General features: G+C 38.8%; 1 protein-coding gene across 8 annotated transcripts in view; it reads right to left on the reverse strand.

The window, feature by feature from the left end:
- The window catches only part of LRRC4C (leucine rich repeat containing 4C), a 1,149,700-nt gene that overhangs the window by 27,559 nt on the left and 1,101,566 nt on the right, over positions 1 to 20,575 (reverse strand). The window contains exon 1 of one of the 8 annotated variants that reach the window (XM_032840675.1): positions 743 to 753. The exons of the other annotated variants lie outside the window; for them this stretch is intronic. The gene's annotated coding sequence lies outside the window, so the exon portion shown is untranslated. Of the gene's footprint in view, positions 1 to 742; positions 754 to 20,575 lie in introns of those variants that run through there. 8 annotated transcript variants of the gene reach the window in all.

Genomic DNA, 20,575 nt, shown 5'->3' on the forward strand with positions numbered 1-20,575 from the left:
CAGGGATGTTCTCCCCTCTCAGCCCTCATAGCCAGATAATGTGGGTGCTTAGTGTCAGCCTACCACTGGATATGGCCTTTTTGAGGCTACAGTGCTATAGTATCATTGAGAACATATGAGATCATTTTAAGTTATTGCATTCAAACCTAAACCTAATTTGAAGCTGACCCTATTGGGGAAAGACCCCGTCCCTTAGATCTAGTTCACTAGAAAATTACATCTGGATTATCAGAAAGCCAAGTCTTCTTTTTGCCAGAGCAATGGACAGTTGTAGTTTTTGCCTCCTATTGCCCATGCCTGACTTTTCCCCCATGTTGTCAGTCCTTCTCTCCAGTCAAAGGTGGGCAGTGGACTCCGCTTACAGGCAGAACAATTCTTGGCCATATTCTGTAGCCTCACTCTCATACTCAGCCTCCCGACATCATTGTTCCAGATTTAGCTCTGATCTTACACTCCAATAGCTTATACTCAATATTCTACTTTGGGAAATAGTACCAATTTAGGGCCAAGACCATCCTCCCTATGTCTCTGTAATCTCTTACGGGATTTCTGTCCTATTCTACAAATTTAAGTCTTCAGTACTATAACATAACCCAAATCTGGACCTCAACTACTAAGGATCTGATTTGTTTCTTAAATTTCTAGATATCAAACATTACCACCTTAATCCTGATCAGAATTAATAGGCTTTTGATATACATCCCATTCAACATTAATTGAACGCTTAGTGAATACCAGGGACTATTTCAGACACTCAGGATTCTGTAGTGAGTCAGATAGTAAAGAACTCTCACTTCACAGAGCATCCCTCTTAGGGGTTAGATAATAAATCATAAAAGATCGGGTAGAAATAAGTATTGAAATGAAAATAAAAGAGTGAGGAGGCAGGGGGTGCCTAAGCAGAACTATCACCTAGATTTGGTCTAGTAAGATCCCTCTGCAAAAGAAAACGCTTAACTTTCATAATGACAAGAAAGAACTCAGACACAGAACAATGTAGAAGAAAACCTTCTCTTCTAGCCAGAAAAGGCAGCTAATTTAAAGGCTCCAAGTTTGAGGGAATGCTATGACCTAAATGTTTGTGTTCCCTCTCAAATTCATATGTTAAAATCCCAATGCCCAATGGGATGGTATTGGGAAATGGGGCCTTTGGGAGGTGCTTGGATCATCAGGAGGAAGTCTGCACGAATGGGATTAGAAGAGGCTTCAGTGAGGTCTGTCACTCCTTCTGTGTGAAGACGCAATGAGAGTCCACAACCTGGAAGAGGACCATGTTGGCTCCCTGATCTCTGACTTCATACCTCCAGAACTATGAGAAATATGTTTCTGTTCTTTACAAGCTCCCTGGTCTATGGTGTTTTGTTAGAGTAGGCCAAACAGATGAAGACAAGAAGCATGTTATACTTAAAGAATAACAAGGGGAAGACTTGGGCTAGATGAGTAGGACTAACGTAGGCAACCATAAGCATAGGAGATGTGGATGAAGAGTATGTTAGTTTCCTTTGGTTTACACAATTATCAGAGTTTGACGGCTTAAAGCAAGAGAAATCAATTCTCTCCCAGTTGTAGAGGTCAGACACCTGAAATTGAGATGCTAGCAGAACTCTCCAGTCTTTTGGGAAGAATTCTTCCTTGCTGTTTCCAGCTCTAGTGGCTCCAGCTTTTCCTTGGTTTCTGGACATATAACCATAATCTCTGCCTCAGCCCTCACATGGTCTTCTTCTCCTCCATACCTCTCTCTTATTGGGTGGTCTCTTATAAGGACAACCGCCGTTGTATTTAGGGCCCATCTGGATAATCCAGGATGTTCTCATCGCAAGGCCCTCAATTTAATTACATTTGGAAAGAACATTTTCCAAATAAGGTCACACCCACAGGTTCTGGGGGTCTGGATGCAAACATATCTTTTAGGAAGCCACCATTCGATCCACTATAGAGAGTTAGGCCTGATGGGCCCGGGACAGCAATTTCTTTGTATTCTGTATGCAGTGACAAACTCCTGCAGAGTTTCACAGGGAAACAATATAGTCTGATTTAGACTTTTAAACTCTCATTCTGGCTATGTGTGAGAAGTGATTGAAGGGACCGATAGTAAATGAGCAATGCGTGTGAGAGTGGCTTGATCGGGAGTAGCCGCAGCAAGGATCAAGAGAAGTAGAAAATTAAGGATTGCTTCTGGTGGCAGCAACAAGAATATCTGCTTAGAGATTACGTATGGGAATGGTGGCAAATGAAACCCCAAAACTGCCATATGCCACCGACCCAATCCAGCTGTCCAAATACCATCTGCTCCTGACCTCCCCACTGCCACGCTCCATATGCCTGTGCGAGTATGTGTGTGAAGGGATCACCTCCACTTCCCTGGCTATTCTTAGACCCTCGAAAATATTATCCTTTCCGTTAGTCTAGGCTTTGTACTAGTTCCTGGGGCTGGTTGTGCTTTGTCCAACTTTACTTCAAGAGTCTGCCCTTCCCAGTGACCAATCTTGTTTTAAAACAAGGCTGTTCCAGTTCTTTCTCATTCCAATGCAGTTCCATGGGGCATCCAAGCAGAACGTAAGTGACTTGGTTCTACTCTGAAAATGGTATATCATTCAAGTTCTACCCTGAAATGTCAGAGATGGATGCATTCTCTTCAGGTCAAGGTGACTGAAAACTCTCTGGGGACAGATCTGACGAAGTTTCAGAGCTTCATTATACAAAAGTTACTAGGTCAGTGGCCTACCTGTGTTCTGTACTTAATCTCTACAGAACTATAGTTTCTAGATTGTCTTTTTACTTTAGGTACCACTTTTGAATACGCACAGAGATAGGCCTAATAAAAATAATACCTATTCTCGTAGCTATGTGTTTTTGAAGAAATTATGATTTCAAGCCAAGTAGAATTTATCTCCTGCAATAATTCCATTCAAGCATAATCTATCCCCTTCATTAGATTGAAGTTCTGAGAGAGCAGTTTTAAACTGTTCTGAGAAGTTCACTAAAGGTAGAGATAAGAGATGACAGTGTGCTATAGTTTGTAAATTCAAGTCCCTTAATAAAGGCCAAAGTTTCATCTTGAGCAAATCATTTTATGGGAATGTGACTGGCAGCCTAATAATATACTGTTGGGTTCTAGGGGATGAATAAAGCAACATGAGATCCTTGTCATTATTCCCTGACCTTAGGCTTTTCCCCAGTGAGCTGTTCCCATAAGACATTCCAGAGTGTCTGCACAGTATTTCTTCTCGTAAGTGCCTGTCAAACTTATTTTAAATAAGCTCAACTTTTCAGAATGATTTTAACTTCCATTTTTTATTTCAAAACGCCATTTATCTGCAACCATATTTTCAATTCATCAATTATGGTATGTAATTTGTTCCTTTGTCCCTCAAATGCAAAGTAAATTTTAGGGACTTAGTATTCTAAAACCAACAGTATCTAGAAATAGTCTTATTAGAGCCAGCTGAGAACACCAAGAAAATAGAGACATACCTCGGAGACCAGACCACCATGATGAAGTGAGTAACGCAATGAAGCAAGCACATCAAATGAATTTTTGTTTTCTCAGAACATCTAAAAGTTACATTTACACTATACTTCAGTCTGTGTAGTGTGCAGTAATATTGTCTAAAAACTATACACATCTTAATTAAGAATATGTTATTGCTAAAAATAATGCTAACCACATTTGAGATTTCAGCAAGTTATAATCACTGATCTAAGATCACCATAATAAATACATTAACCAAAAAAATGTAATAGTGTGAGAATCACCAAAATGTGACAGAGACGTGAAGTTAACCAATGTGGTTGGAAAAATGACATCAACAGTCTTTCCTGATTCAGGGTTGCCACAGACCTTCAATTTGTAAAAGAAACAAACAGACAAAACAAAACAAAAGACACAACTCAGTATCTGTGAAGTACAATAAAGCAGAGCACAGTAAAATGGGGCAAGCCTGTACATTCCTAGGCATGTGGAAATTTGGCAAGGATGAGCAGAGGAGCTGCTGCTCTCTGGCTCTGGATTAGACCATCTGTGCATCTGAAAGACCTTTAATGAAATCCAACATAATCAAAAGTGGCAATTCTATAGAAATACAGGTCACCAACCTAACAACCATCCGCAAGGGAAAAATGTTGTAGAAGTCTATATTGTTGTTTAGTTCTAGTCCCACATTGGGTTTGTTTAAGTGAGGGCTATTGTCTTCATCATGAAGCTTCCATCAAATTGTTATGGGTTACAACTAGAAAAGGAGTAGGAGAGAGAAAAACAACAACAACAACAACAACAACGACAAAACAAAAAAAAACCCTCCTAGTTGATGAATATTTATCTCTTTACTCATTCCTTTACTCATTAACTAATTATTTTGTTATCTTTGAGTCACCTAAACCTTATTGAGCATAAAATGATTAAGTGGGAATTGGGCAGACAGTGGAGTTGGGTGGATCTTAATTATGCTGCACTGCAAAAGAGTGAAGTCCCTAAGTCTACATAAAGGGAAAATCCCCTTGCAGGTGGAAATTTGGTCATTGATTTTTTTTTTTTTTTTTTCCCACACTCAAGAGCCTACAATCCTCCTCCCACTGCGACTGCCTGGAGAATCCTGATCAGGATAGAACTCACAGAATTTTCAGAGTGGAGTTAGAGAAGCCATTCCCAGGTTAATGAGCACAGAGCAGCAGGCATTTTGAGGAGTTTATTTGGAGAAAGGAAACGTCTGCAGAAATCAAGTGATTAAGATGTGATACTCAAAGCGAACTCTGAGCGATCTCATTAGCAGAGACTAAGAATAGTCTACAAATGTAATAAGAGCCCTGATACAAGGTCACAAACATCCCAGTGCAGGCCAGCTGTGTGGGACCCAGTGAAGAGAAAGACAGAGAACCTAACTGGACCAGATCATGAAATCTCCCCTAGGATAGAGCAGAGTTTTTCCCCACATCCTAAGGGAGGAAGAACCAGAAATGTATATGAAGGTTTCCACTGAATATTATTCGTAGTTCTCCAGATGTGCTTATGTATATATATATATTTTTTAAGATTTTATTTATTTATTTGACAGAGAGAAAGAGAGATCACAAGTAGGCAGAAAGGCAGGCGGGGCGGGGGGGGAGCAGGATCCCCGCTGAGCAGAGAGCCCGATGCGGGGCTTGATCCCAGGACCTTGAGATCATGACCTGAGCAGAAGGGAGAGGCTTAACCCACTGAGCCACCCAGGTGTCCCTGTGATTATATATATTAAAATGTATATATTTCTATACCGTGATATAGATTCAATTATTCCCAATTAATTTAAATAACTCCTATACAGAGTGTCACTTTCTCACAGATTTTCCTTCAGAAACCTCCCTAAAAGGACCCCTTACTCACCTGCACACAGTGACACATCTCCCCTCTCTGACATTACATTATTTACTCTTCCCTTTTTAAAACTATATTCCCGCCTTCAGAAGAATACAAGTTTCCTGAGTAGAGGGAAATTATATGGCTTGTTTACTATCTTATTTCCTGAGCCTAGAATAATGTTTGGCACATGATAAGTCACTCAAATAATTATTAAATGAAAAAAATGAAGAACCTTTTTCATGTCTTCATAAAATCTTTACCTAAACTATACTTCTCTGCATTGTTTTATGAATGAAAATATTGAAATGGAGGTTTTGGCTAAGGAACTAAGACATGGTAATACATTCCAAGAGGGCACAAATTTACAGTGGGGGCGGTCATATGTTTGCATACCTCATAACCCCTTACACAGAACAAAGACATCAATGAACCAGAGAAGGCTAATAAAGAGGATTTCTTTGGAGAGAGTTATCCCATGAATTCCACTGCTAAAGAATGTGATGGGTAGTCTCTACATCCTAATCCTCAGCTTAGTTAGAGAGGGACTTCAGGGAGATCATTAGAGGATTTTTTGAAGGAATTGTCAGAAGGTTATGACTATCACCAATTCCAAAACCAAGGATTCCTATCCCTCACCTCAAGACTAAGGATAAGGTTGTGAGGGCACAGTGCAATAGACATTGCAGGGTGGTGTCTAAATCACACCTGAAAAATCTCAAAAGCAAGAGACCAAATATTGATTGCACATATGAGGGAGTTGATGAGAAAGTCGTAAAGATATCTTAGATTCTATGTAAAAGGTTTTTTGAAGAAGTCAACACTTCCCAGAGGGAATCTGAAAGTATTTCTGGACACCGAGCTACTGACAGAATAAGTGATAGAGAGTCTCACTCTCACCAAAGCAAATTTGGGAGGAGTCAGAGAGAAGGGATGGGTCCCCAAAGAACAGAGTCCCAGGGAAGTTACCCTAAGAAAGTCAATTTCAAATGTCTGGCAAACCCAAAGATATTGATGTCAACTCAAGACAGTACCAGGCAAGGAAAAGCTATTCTACCCAACACTTAACTTACTTTCCCTAACCATGATAACATGTAAGAATCAGAATTAGGAGTAGGCAGATAGGAGAAAAGAAGGAATAGAAGGTTCTATGACAATATAGAGAAGAATCCGGTCATGTCCATTCCCCAGGCTGTGATGTGAGGCTTCCTATCTGAAATCAGGCTTATGCTGAGGAAGGCAGGCTTCTTAATATTGAAATGAGTTCAAAGTTTTGAATTATATAATTTGGATATGTCAATTACTTACCACAGTGCATTATATTACATAAACATTTCCAGAAAGTTTTCAGCTAGGGACCAAAGCAAAACTAGTCCCAAAGAGTAAGTTTGAAATGTGAGAGAAAAATGAAATTGCCTTATAATTACATCCACAGTTTGTATTTATTCAAAATAATAGTTACAATATTTTTACTGATTTCAAAATCATAGTGGGTCCACAGTACGAGCTCCCAGAAATGCTCTCTCAAATATTAAATTTTAAATTTTAATCTTATTTCTGTCTGATTTTGCTTTACATTTTGCTAATGAGTGATAATAAAGACAATGACATTTAAATAAATGATTAAATTGAGAATAGGGCTCCCAAATTGATACATATAAATTATTTTATAACCAACAACAAACAATTCCCAATGTTTAAATATTTTCTAAAAGAGCTCATGGACAGAAAGCTACATTCAGGAGATTTTTTGTTTTGTTTTGTTCTGTTTTTTTAAATTAGAGGCAGTAAGTCTTGTCATATTATCTGGAAAAAATACTACTCTACAGAAGAATTTAAGAAACCTGGAAGAATGAGATAAAATATCTATGTATATGTGTGTGTGGACGTGGGAGGGAGTGAGACACATAAGACGCACAGTTTAGGAGAATACAAAACAGTAAATACTTTTGGTTAAAAAAATAGCATTAAAAGGGACCTCTCCCATTGTAGTATAATACTAATTATTAGTTTCCACTGGTCTTTATGAGTTCTCATGTTTTTATAAAATAGCACACCAGAAAGAATTGTGTTTGGTTGCCCATATTTTCCCTTTTCTTGACTCTTTTTATGGAAGTGTTTGAAACATCAGTTTCCTGTAATAAAGAATAATCAACTGATCTGACTGGTCAAAAAGTTGAAAAATTGGCAAGTTGCATATCTATCCCAACTCAGTATCTGTGTCTTTGGGTGTCTTTAAAAGCTGGCAAGCCAAGAGAAATGCAATTTAGAAGCATTAAAAATAGGGAAAAAAAAAAAAAAAACAAAAAACAAAAAACCAAACACCCAACATTAACATCCTAATTTATATAGACAAAATTCACTCTAATTAGAAGTCTTTCATTCTATTTTGTGTCCTCACACCAACTGATTTGAAAATACTGCCACATATTCACACTCTGTCCAGAGCTACAGAGACAAAAGCAATTGAGATTGTGATAGGTTCTGTCCCTTCCTCATTATTGACTTGCAATTCTAGAAACCACCGCTGATGACGAGTAAGATAAATGGGGAAGCAAAGCAAAGGTAGGACTTTTACCCTCACGCCTGTCTCTCAAGACCAGAAAAACTCCATGATGGCTAATTTGATTAAGAACTCAGTATTTTAAATATTCATAAATGAGTGCAAGGGGGCGATGGGTCATATTCATCATTCCATTTATTTAACTTCTTACTCATCATTATCATCATTTTATTATCGGGAAAACTGGTTCCAGGGAGGGTGGGGGAAAGACTAACCATTTGATCATTATTGTACCAGATGTCATTTCCAGTGACAGTATTGTTGTTTCTTCTCCAGGGACTCCGTCTGTTTGACCTCCTTTAGCTCATAAACATCCCTGATGCAAATTCTCTTCACCTTTGTTTTCCTTTTGGCATTTTTCTTTGGTGGAAAGGCTAAAGGAAGATGGATTCTAATAATTTTTGGTTCAGAATTAGAGAAGGACACAAATGGAATGAATTAAAAAAAAATTGCTTCCTCTTGTCCCAGGATAAGAGGGAGAGCACCCTGTTTGACTATCTTTGCCCTCTCTTCAAGACTACTAAAATTTCTTGCCACTATTCTAGGAGTTAGAAGATTGTTCTGTAATTATGCTTTTGCCTGAATAGCAAGCTTCTTGAAACCTGCAAGTGTTTTGTCATCTTTGTAGCCACATTTCCTTGTTTTGCCTATTCCCTGCCTAGTTCCTTGTTTTGTTGTGTTTGTCAGGGCCAAGTACTATACCAAACTCTTTATGTAAGAAATGTCATTTCCATCTACTTCAATGACAAAGGGATAGTGACTTAATAAGGTTAACCAACTCAGCCAAAGCTGGTAAGTAGCAGAGCCAGCTTTCTTGTCCAGGTTGTCCAAATTCAAAGATGAAGCACTTTAACTTGTATTTCTAAGTACCTACTCAGAAAGAAAGGCTTAGACAATCTTTACTGTGATCATTTTCACAAAACGGGATTGAACTCCCAACTTCCTCATAGCCTTTCTGCATGAGACGTTCTCATTTGCCATCTCACCCCATCTACAAGCTTCATTATCCCTCTAATCACGTCCACTACCTATCTCTTCTGTCTTTTGTCTTCTATTACAGTTTTGTTAAAGGGCAGCCACCATATTGCACATAGTCTTGATTAAGCAGGCATGCCATTTGTCAGGGAGCCAAGTAAGAAAAGTCCTTATAGTGGTCCCCTTAAGCCACTGCTTGGCACCTTTCCCAGAAAGCACAGTGCATCTTATCCATACCCAATCCACCACACCATGTGCAAGAACATTTATTCCCATTAAAAGTTTCGGATCTATTTTGAACCAAATTTTATAATACAGCCCAGAGAGAATGATAGTTTCACATTATCTTGAAGGTTTGATTTTAATAAGGATTGGCTGTCTCTCAGAGGGTTTAGAACAAAGTGTGCGGCATTTCAAAAGGAGTCACCACGTCCTTTGTGGTTCTAACTCTCTTCTGATTCCTGCTGGAGGTGAGAGTGAGGTAATATAAACTTCCTCTTAAAGTAACCCCTGTTTGTAACACGCCTACACTATAAAGACATTTGGTGGCAAGGCTGATTTCAGTTCCACAGTAGGATGTGAAATTAAAAGAAATTATACACACAGCCTTGTATCTATATATATGTGAATGTGTGTATAATCTGAAGTTCAGTATGCTGTTAAATATAAATTGGACTGTAAGTTGCTTCCAGAGTCCGTATAGCTTATGAATAGAAATTGCCCATAATAGCATAACAGCAATTATGGTTACCTGGTTAGAAATACCAAGTAAAAGAAAACTTGCAAGCTGCGTGTGGTAGACACAATTCCAAGACGACACCATGCCACACCACCCTCTGAGGCTGAGCAGGGCTTGTAACTTGCTTCCAACCAATGTTAAATTACCAAAGTGGTGGGGTAGTCACTACTTTGATTGGAGTACATTATACAGCAAAGGTAACAGGAGCTTACTCCTATGATTACATGATACTAGGTAAGATCTGTCTTAGGAGACTGTAGAAAGAGACTCACCTGTTGGTGTTAAAGCACTAAGGGGCCATGTTGTCATAAAAGAGCCACGTGGCAAGAAATTATAAGTGGCCTCTTGTTGCTGAGCATGTGGCCCACTGGCAGCCAGCAATAAAGACAGGACCTCAGTCCGAAGCCAGGAGGAGTTGCCAATAATTACTTAAGTTTAGAATAGAACTCCAAGCCCTACCTAAAGCCTGGTCAATACCTTGACTGAAGTCCTCTGCACACCTGAACTGAAGACCCAGTCAAGCTGTATCCAGAATCCCATCCCCAGAAACTGAGATCATAAATACATATATGTTGTTCTAAGCTAATACATTTGTAGTAATTTATAACACAGCAATAGAAAACTAAGATCTATAAATATATTTTTCCCTATTTATTTCCTGAAATTGTAGCGTCTGCTTTTCAGTCTTTTCTTTTCTTTTTTAAGATTTTTTTATTTACTTGACAGAAAGAGATCACAAGTAGGCAGAGAGGCAGACAGGGGGTGGGGGGAAGCATGCTCCCCGCTGAGCAGAGAACCCAATGTGGGGTTCGATCCTAGGGCCCTGGGATCATAACCTGAGCGTAAGGCAGAGGCTTTAACCCACTGAGCCACCCAGGCACCCCTGCATTTCAGCCCTTAGAAAAATTATCTCCTTTTGATAATTCAGTAGAATATGAATAAACAATGTTCTTCTGTGGGGTGGCGGGGGGAGGGAAGACACCCTAAATTAGATATTACAGATTATGAATTAAGTGGATACAGGTATGTTCTGTAGATACTGCAAGAACAATTTACAGTTGATATCAATCTGGTATATAGTTCAGGGCATGTTACCAAAGTAGGGTATAAATATATTTCTTCAGGAGTCTTAAAAATATAAAAATAAAATTACCATCATAACAAATATATATACAGGTATTTATTGGAAAACCATGCATCATCATACAAATATAACCTTAAGGAATTTATTCTGTGGCTGGCAGAAGTATGAGCACGTGAAAGAAAATGGCATATAACTGAGTATATCACTTTCACATGTGTATCTGGATGTGTGTATGTATATTTGTAGCTGTGTATGGGTCTGCAAGTGTCTTTATGCCACAGTTGTATGTGTCTGTGTATGCCTCTGTGTGTATGTGTCTGTGTATATGCCTTTTTGTTTGTTTATATCTTCTGTATGTATGCTGTGAGAGTCTACGTGTGTATCTCCCTGGGGGGCAAAGCATGTGTATGTATCTGTGTATCCATGTGTATGAGGAAGCCTGGATAAAAGGGGAAAAAAAGACAAGTGTACCCCTTTAGAGGCATTTATAAATATTAATAAAAAATAGAGAAGAAAAAATAAACAAAAACCATTTTAGACATTGGACTCTGCAATCTAGTATTCTAATTCTGCAATATACCATTAACCCTTGAACAATGTGGGGTTAGGCGCACCAACCCACCGCATAGCCAAAAATCCATGTATAATCCCGAAAACTTAATTACTAATAGACCACTGTTCACTAGAAGGCTTACCAATAACACAAACAGTTGGTTAACACATACTTTGCATGTTATATCTATTATATGCTATATTCTTATAATAAGTAAGCTAGAGAAAAAATATGTCAAGAAAACCATCCCTCTGCTGGTACAACCACTTTAGAATACTGTTTGGTTGTTTTTAATAAAGCTAAACATATTCATTCCTATAACCCAATAATTCCAGTCCTAGGTGTCTATCATGAGCACAAATGTGTACATATCTTCACCAAAGGCACATATGAGAATGTGTACAGCCTCAGTGTTTAGTCCTCAGAGACCCAAACTAGAAATGTCCCAATGAATATCAACACATGAATGGATCAACTGTGGCATATGCACCTAATAGGATATAATACAGAAACGAGAATAAGCAGCCTATAGCCTCATAATATATGAATTGGTCCCATAAATATAGTGTGAATGAACACAAGAAACTAGATGCAAAAAGAGCATCATGTGAGTTACACAGAGTACACAAACAAGCAAATATAATCTATATAGGCAAACATTAAAAAAAAAAAAAAACTGGTCCCTTAGAAATCCTGACAGTGATCATCCTTGGGGAGTATACAAGTGGGGTGGGGCACCTGAGATTAGGACATTTGTCAGCTTCCTACTGTGGACACTGGTTACCTAAGTGCATTCAATTTGTGAAAGGCCATGGATATGTATGCTTCTGATAGATGTACTTCTCTTACAGAACATTAAATATTAATGTAAAAATTTTTAAAATTCTCATAGTGTCAGGCAACAGGCTAATCCATATGAATGTGATGAGAAAAAGTTGCAACCCTGCTGCCCTAGAAGAAAATGGTTTTTCAACTGGGTAATGACCACTAGGTGGTCATGAAATCAATTTATGGATCATGACCTGCATTAAGTAAAATGAAAGAGAGTAGAACAGAAAAGATCAGCGTGCCTCATATAGCGGAACTTGTTCTGTGATGTACAGGAATTTTTAACTGGGTTATAAATAGATGTGTTTACAATGGGGCGGAGATGTAAAATGTATTTTTATTATGGGTCACAGCCAAAAAGGGGTGGAATTATTGTGAGGACACACCCATGATATAAGTTCATATATTAGCATCCTAGTCTCCCTGAATGCCTCCTGCATATCCCATCCCTACGTACTCCCTTGGACCAGAGAATTCATTCATTCCACATCAACCAAGTGAAGAAGCATTTCAACGGGGGAATCCCAGAGAACCGTGAAAGTACTTCGACTATATATCCATATACATATATGTATCCATATATATATTATGTATCCATCAGTATTACCAACCATTGGATCTATCATTCCTGGCCATTTGCCAGAACACCTAAAACTTTCCCCCCAGTGTATGGCCTAGAATCCTGCAAATTCCTACCATAACAGGGAAAACTGCTGTCCTCCAAATGGAAGGTTTGCCTTGAAAGTACATAGACTCTGTTTCAACCATTTTTCCCTGTAACATTGTAGCAGATGTAGCAAGTGGTAGCACTGTGTATCAGTGAACATGCAGAATGGAAAATATTACTCATTTGCATATTCCCAAAATAATGGGATGAAGATAATAATTAATAGCTATTTTTATACCCCTTGATTTAATTAATTCCAGCTAAGATGTTTGTAAACATGTGATGTTATGTTTGGATAAATGTGTCAATGTGAAAATTAGTCACTAATACAAGGAACTAAGGAAAAATAAAAAAAAGCCACTAGCAGAAGGCGGGCCTAGGTAATTCCCCATTTTCCAGTGTGGGACATGTTTACCCACAGAGATCAGTAGTGGTGATATTCTGTGACAAAACAGGCTCCGGAGAGATGGCAGGGAAGCAGCATCAGCAGAACAAAGGGGTGGACCACTGCGTGGGGTGAGGCTCGTTACAGGAGTCCTGGTAAAATCAGATGAATGCAGGGTAGGAAAGGGCCGTGTCTGGAGGTGGGGGCCATTTCACTTCAAGCCCACTTATGCATAATATTCTTTCCGGGGGAAAGGAGATTTAAAATACGGAAACAGAAGAGGAAACATGACTGCAGAGGAAGCCTGTTTTATGGAGGGACAGAGGTTATCGCAAGGCTCTTGGCACAATCAAATGGGGGCTATATGGTGCTGCTGAAAGAAGAGACAATGACAAGGGACAATGATTAAAGGGACAATGACAAGATATGCAGGATCATTAAAAGGCTAATTTTTTTAAGGGAATGCCATTTAGATTGGCACAGAGTGAAAAGGAAAGGGGTCCTGGATAAGGATGCCCAATGGCCAGAAGTGCAACATGGTTAATGGGGCTGAGGGGATCTCTCAGGTTTGCTCCAGTTTGGCTCCAAACCTCCTGATATTTCAAGTCGAGGAACCCACTTCACATCTGTGTGGATTCGTCACATTCAAAAGAAGAAAAGGACCCTGAAAATCTCCACAGTATGCAGGGGCATTCATTGGCGCTTATTAAAGCTGGAAGCACAGAGGACAAAGACTTCCTGCTTTCTACGCAGCCAAAGGCTCCTGCTCTGTGAAGGGTCAGCTGGGGAAGAGAGACCTCATAACAGAGTTAATGATCATAGTCCTGCTTAGCTAATTAATGCACTGACTCATGTGGCGTGAAGACACAACTTAAAAGGCTCCACACCAGCTGAGAAGTCTGGGCTGGGGTGGGGAGGAGGAGGGAGCAGGGAATCTTTTCCATAACAAGAATGAAGGAGAATCTTTAATTTTCTGCTAATTACATCTTTTAAATGTATAATTTCTGGCAGTGCAGGTAGGCAAAATCAAATCAGGGCTGCCATGACACAGCGGTTCCATTTTAATTAAAAGCCATCACCTTTGCATTACCGCACACAAGGGCGAAGATTGGAGTCACCTGGATCTCATATTTACTTGAGCTTTTCCTTCTTAACTTTTGTATGAATGACTCTAACCATCGACTTTTATAAAATAACTGCAATAAAACAGTTCTGTTCACAATAACACAAAAAACTAATGAAAATGCATTCCCATGAATTCACCTTCCTTTATATAAATACATGTATATACGTTGTATGTCAACATAGGTCTTGGAAATATATAATATTGAGAGTTATTTTTCTGAGGCACTTTATATAAATACATGTATATACATTGTATGTCAACATAGGTCTTGGAAATATATAATATTGAGAGTTATTTTTCTGAGGTAAGGCCTAAGTAGGACCCTGGTGTTCTGAAAGGGTTTATGTATCTTGCTAACTAAATGACTGGCCAGTCAGTTGAGAGGCAGTTCTTCCCACAGATCCAGTTTCAATATTATTCCGTAAGAGTAAAATTCTGGCATAGGAAAGAATTTAAGAAATGAGTAGATATGCATCTATTACCTAAAAACCCTGCCTAGGGGATTCTTATAACGTATGAGATAGAGTTCTGGTGAATAAATATTTGGGAGGTGGGGAGTGTCAACCCTAAAGTATGAAAATTACCTGAAATTAATTTATTTAATTATTAGCAAGTTTCCACCAGAGATGTGCAAATTTTGTATTTCAGTAGGTATATGGATGTGTGTATACATACAGCACATATATATGTATACCTTTGCAATGTAACACTTTGAGGAAGTCTGCTCAATGTGCTATGTTTATAGTTGGGGAAAACAAGCACATGTTCATCCGTTGAGATTCCATTTCTTTCTGTTGTAAGGAGTTATAATCTGTTATATCTTAGCCTATAACTCCCTGGACCAAGTCTAGTCTCCTACTTAAAAAAAAAGAAAAAGAAAAAGAAAAAGTATATATATACATGTTTACATCACTGGAACAATTCACACTTCATACCATTTCCTTATATACACTAATTATATATAAAGGCAGGCCATTTTGTTTCAACCCAACCCCAGACTAGTGTTGATTACTGCTATATTATTAGAATGTTAATTTGGGAACTTTCCAATTGTCTTTCCCTTTTGCAGACACAAGCTAATGTTAGACTTTAGTTATGAGACACATTTAATTTCTTTTGTGTGAAGGAGACACCAGTAAGGCTGGCATGGCTTCATGATAATATAATGCGCATAGTGGTCCCTGATAAAGTCTAAAATGAGGTATTATTAAATACAGAGTCCTGTTTTCATTCTGTCAAAAGCCTACCTACAGAGGTGGTACATGTGAGTGGGCTTCTGCTTATGAATATTTGTGTATGTCCTCCTGCAACCCAACACACACATATGAATTGTTAGAAGGAAGTGGAAGCAGTTTGCCCAGTGAGTCATCACACAGTCCCAGCTTTGTTCCAGTGCAGTCATAGCTGCACATTAATTTGGATGCTAACTCTGTTTCAGTGATAAACACAAAAGCAGAGAACCTTGTGCACCCAAGGAGCTGCTTTAAAGGGCTCACTTAGGGAAAACATCTGCAGTGCCTATTTTAAATCGAGGCCTCAAAATTACATCTTCCATGAAAGTATGTTACTCATTGCCCAGTGAACTAAAGGGGCATATGCCTCCCAGTGCAGCTACATTAAGAGAGGAAAAGAACGGAAAAAGTAGAATTAACCAGAGAGGAAAGGAAAAGAGGATGGAAGGAAAAGTGAGATAAATAATGGAGGACATTCCAGAAATATCGGTGGGGTACCAGGGAAGTTTTGCTAATGTCTCCAGGGTTAGGCAGATGCTATAAGAAATCCGAGGTCTACTGGAAGCATGTCTCATTGCTAAGAAGTTAGAAATCCAAGGTATGAGAAAAGAAGCCTTCAATCTGGTCACTTCATGGGAATTTACCAGTGGATTTACAATTCTGACTGGAAATTTTAGGCTCACTTTATCTTCCCAACACAAGAGCAAGAAATAAAAGGAGAGTATTTTTATTCACGATGTGACACATATGATTTGAAGAGGATGTCTGTGATGACCCTTTTCATGGATAACACTGTAAGGTAAAGCAGGCTGCTTTATTTGCAGGACTTCTCAGAGTCTTTGACATGCTAATGGCCTCTACCCTTTCCAAGGTGGGGGGAGGTAAGCAATATATAGTGAGAAAGTGGATCAAGCCTTCCTTTACCCAAAGCATTTACATTTATTTTTGTTCCCCAAAGCTTATTTTAGGAAAAGCTTGAAGTAAACATCAGTTAAGATATCTAACAACAGGGACATCTGGGTGGCTTAGTCGTTAAGCGTCTGCCTTGGGCTCAGGGTCCTGGGATTGAGCCCAGCAGGCTCCCTGTATGGGGCTCCCTGCTCTATGGGAAGCCTGCTTCTCCCTCTGCCACTCCCCCTGCTTGGGTTCCCTCTCTCTTTGTGTCTCTGTCAAATAAATAAATAAAATCTTTTAATAAATTAAATTAAAATAAAATAAAAAGATACCTAACAATATCTTATACTAAAAAGAACTCACTATTTGTAAAAGCAATTAAAAAAAAACCCAAAAACTTCTGAAAAAAACTTATTCTAGCATTACTTTAGGAATTGATTTTTATATTGTTTGGTGGAGTATAGTAATTATTTTAACAATCAAACTTGATCACAAACTGATTTATATAGAGTTTTTTTGGTAGTTTCTGCCTATTGATATCATTTACTTAATGCATGAAATAAAATCTCTTGAAGTTCAACATTAAACTTAGCTTGAAAAGATTAAGACATTAGATCTTAGAGAAGCAGGGTAAAAATGTTTGAGTAAAAATTCTAGTGATAACTGCAATCATCTAGAGACTTGCAAATCTAGGGCACTGATTTTTACTAGACCTATTAATTAAAATGAGGCAATGCATTAAAATGGTTTACATTGTACTTGGCACATATAAACCTATGAGTAGTAGTTATTTTCATGTACTATTGATATTTTTATATCATAGATACATTAAATAATGGAATCTTTAGGAGTATGGAAATGACTTCCTAAAAATAAGGAAAGGGAACTAAGTGGTAACCTTACAAGTATTTGCAGAGGCAATCAGTTTCAAATGAGGTCATTAGAGCGGGTCCCAGTCCGAAAGGACAGGTATCCTCCCATAAAGGGGAAATTTGGATGGAGACAGACAAGCGCAGAGGGGTGATTACATGAGGACATACAGGGCAGAGAAAGCCACTGTCTGCAGGGATGTTTCTACAAGCCAAGGAACACCAAGGATTGCCAGGAAACACTAGAAGCTAAAGGAAGCATGGGAAGAGTCTCCCTTAGAGAATCCTTCCCCTAGAAAGATTCCCCTAGAGTCCCAGACAGTGTGGTCCCACTCATGCCTCGACTTCAGACTTCTGTCCCACAGACTGTGAGGCAATACTGAAGCCCCCCAGTTTGCGGTGGTTTGTTCCCACAACCCTAGGAACAGATACACTGCGTTGGCCGTCTTCTTTGTATTACTTGTCACAACTGTAATCATTACTTGGTTTATCATTGCCTATATTCAACCCTAGAGTGGAAACTCCGTGAGGGGCACAGATCTTGCTTGTGTGGTTACCTGTTGTATTGCCTGGTTCTAAGAAAGTGTCTGGCAGAAATTTGTGCTCAGTAAATACACAATAAGTTAACGAATGGTATAGCTGGAGGAAACACTGATCAAGCTTTAAGGACAATCAACAATAACACCTGTAACTATCCATTACTCGTTGCTGTATTCGTTTGTTTGCGTTCTCTGCTCAAAGCTTCCTTTAAACCTAATCCTTCCCAGGAGTACAATTAATTGGGTGACTCTGTCTACAAAGGCCTATAGATTATTATGGAACTAAAACCCCAGTGGATCTTACTTAGTGCCCAGATGATGCTACTTCTAGTACATCAGTGACTTTCCATAGGAGGAGGAAAAAGCAAAGAATCCTTTGAAACAAAACCATGGTAAAAATAGAAAATACTTTCTGCCACCTGTCCCATACATGTGTCATGGTTTGGGTCAACTGTTGATGGGAAATGTGATCACAGGTATTTTTAAACCAAGGCACTTAGTAAATATAGTGGTGAAATATGTTACCTCTCTTTTATTGGAAGGCAGTGAGGTATTACAATTAAAAGCATAGGTTCTGGAGTAAGAGAACCCTCATTAGAGTCCAGGCTCCCTTACTTACAAACTGTGTGACCCTGTACAAGTTGCATTCTCTTGGAGGCCTGTTTTCCCCACCCCTTACCATGTGGAGAGGAAAAAAAAAAAAAAAACAAAAAACAAAACAAAACAAGAAATAATCATGAATGGGAAAATGATGTTTGCAAAATAATAGCACACTGCATGACACATAGTAAAAATGCAGTAAATGCTATTCTAAGAGCTCTTTGGTCACAGAATCCACTGATACATACAGACTTAAAATGCATTCTTTTACTCACACATGAATGAAATACCACAGACCCACAGTGGAAACCTATTTTTCCTTCCATTGGCCTTGACCACTAACTGAGGGTTAACTGATTTAAATGAACATGAAGACCAGGAGTCACATTAACATGTAGAAGTCATATGTCCAGGGCTGTTGTTTAATCCCCAAATAGTGATTTATCCCAAAATGCTAAAGAAACATAAAATAATCCTTCTCAAAATTGTCATTTGAGCTTCTTGGAAGGCTAAAGACATCTTCATTTCATGATGAATCTAAAGGAGGACCCAGCTGTGTGTGTGACATTTTTAATTTTTTTCTTCATGAAACCATATTTATGAAGTAGTCACAGGAAGAGTCTCTTGTGTGTTTTTACATCTTCTTCCTATATTATAACCATAACAGCAGTCTAGTATTTGACCACAGGACAATATTAATCACAGAGACAAAGGAAAATGCAAGAATCATAACAATAACTGGTGGTTTTTATTGCATGATGGTTGATAAAGTATTTTTCTACCCATTAGCTCCTTTGATCTTCCCTGAAGACAGGTCAAATAATTATAGGTAATATTTCCATTTCAGAGTAGAGGGAACTGAGGTCAAATGATTTGGTTGAAGTCACAGAGCTACTTTGGGATAGAGATAGTACTACAACTATAATTTTCAACCCCAAATCTCCTTTTCTCCCATTACAACTTGCTGCAATAATTATGTAGTAAGTGAGATGCACAGATTGATGATCTAGAGAGAGATTGCATGAATATATCTAGTCTCTACCATTCCCAGATAAGATAATTTCAGTTTGTCAGCTTTGAATACTCTCTATCTTGCCTCTCTTGAGTACTAACATCATAAAGCAGTGGTTGCATAATAGATTTGATTGTGTTAAACTGACATGATGCTGTTTACCCACAAAGCTAGAGATTTAATGTCACTGACTAAATTTTCCACTAAATGAAAATCCAAGAAGTTGTCTAGATATTATTCTAAATGATCTCAAAATTCATAGCAAAATGGGTAAAAGGAAGTGAATGGTTGCTTTGTTCTCTTAGCTCAACATCCAGGCTTCCCAGTGAACAAGGAAAACTGGAGATCATGTCCTATTTTTCTCCGGGAAATCCTCCACTTAGTCAAAGTCACAGCTGAATTCTTCTACCCAAAGCAGTGTCCAAATCCAGGCTGACAGGCCATACCAGGAAACCATTCAAGTTCAGAGTCTCATCTTTCAGAGGAAGCCAGAGACTGTCTCCTCACAGCAGCCTCAGACCAGCCTCCTCTAAGTAGTGATGGCAATTGGACACCATCTGGCTAACCAGACCCTGACCCTTCAGTGCTGCTACAGACATACTAAAATGCAAAAGCTTGTCCTTGATGAGCTCCAGGCATCTAAGCATTCCCAAAGCACCACAGCCTCACTTAAAGCTTCCAGAACACAAGGTCTCCTCCCTATAGATTCCATTTACAGTATTTCAGCACTGGATTACATACTGTCTTCTGCTCCCTAATTGCTTTATGTATTATTCCCTTCTTGCTTCTCCAACACATTCCTCAGTCATTTAACTTGTTTTTAACTCTCATAACAACTCATCCTGCCATGACGCTATGTATGAGTTCAGCGACTCTGAGCTATGCCCTCGGCTAGGTTGTGGGGGCTATAAAGGTGATGCATCAAGAAGCTTTGTCCTCCAGAAGCTCCCAGTGTACTCACGGAGACCCTCACATTCACAGCTTACACTGATATGATCCAAGAGCTACGCTGGCAGCATAAATACATCGTTGGGGAGCTGAAGGGAGAATGAGATGACATAATAATCAACGTGATATTCCCTGACAGGAAAGGAGGATGAGTGGAGGCAAGAGTATTTCAGGTAGGAAGAGTATGATCAAATTCACCTAGTTTTTATTAAAGAGTTGGTTTGGCGTG

The sequence above is a fragment of the Lontra canadensis genome, unplaced genomic scaffold (genome assembly GCF_010015895.1).
Source record: "Lontra canadensis isolate GAN:19392208 unplaced genomic scaffold, GSC_riverotter_1.0 scaffold115, whole genome shotgun sequence".
Classification (NCBI taxonomy): domain Eukaryota; kingdom Metazoa; phylum Chordata; class Mammalia; order Carnivora; family Mustelidae; genus Lontra; species Lontra canadensis.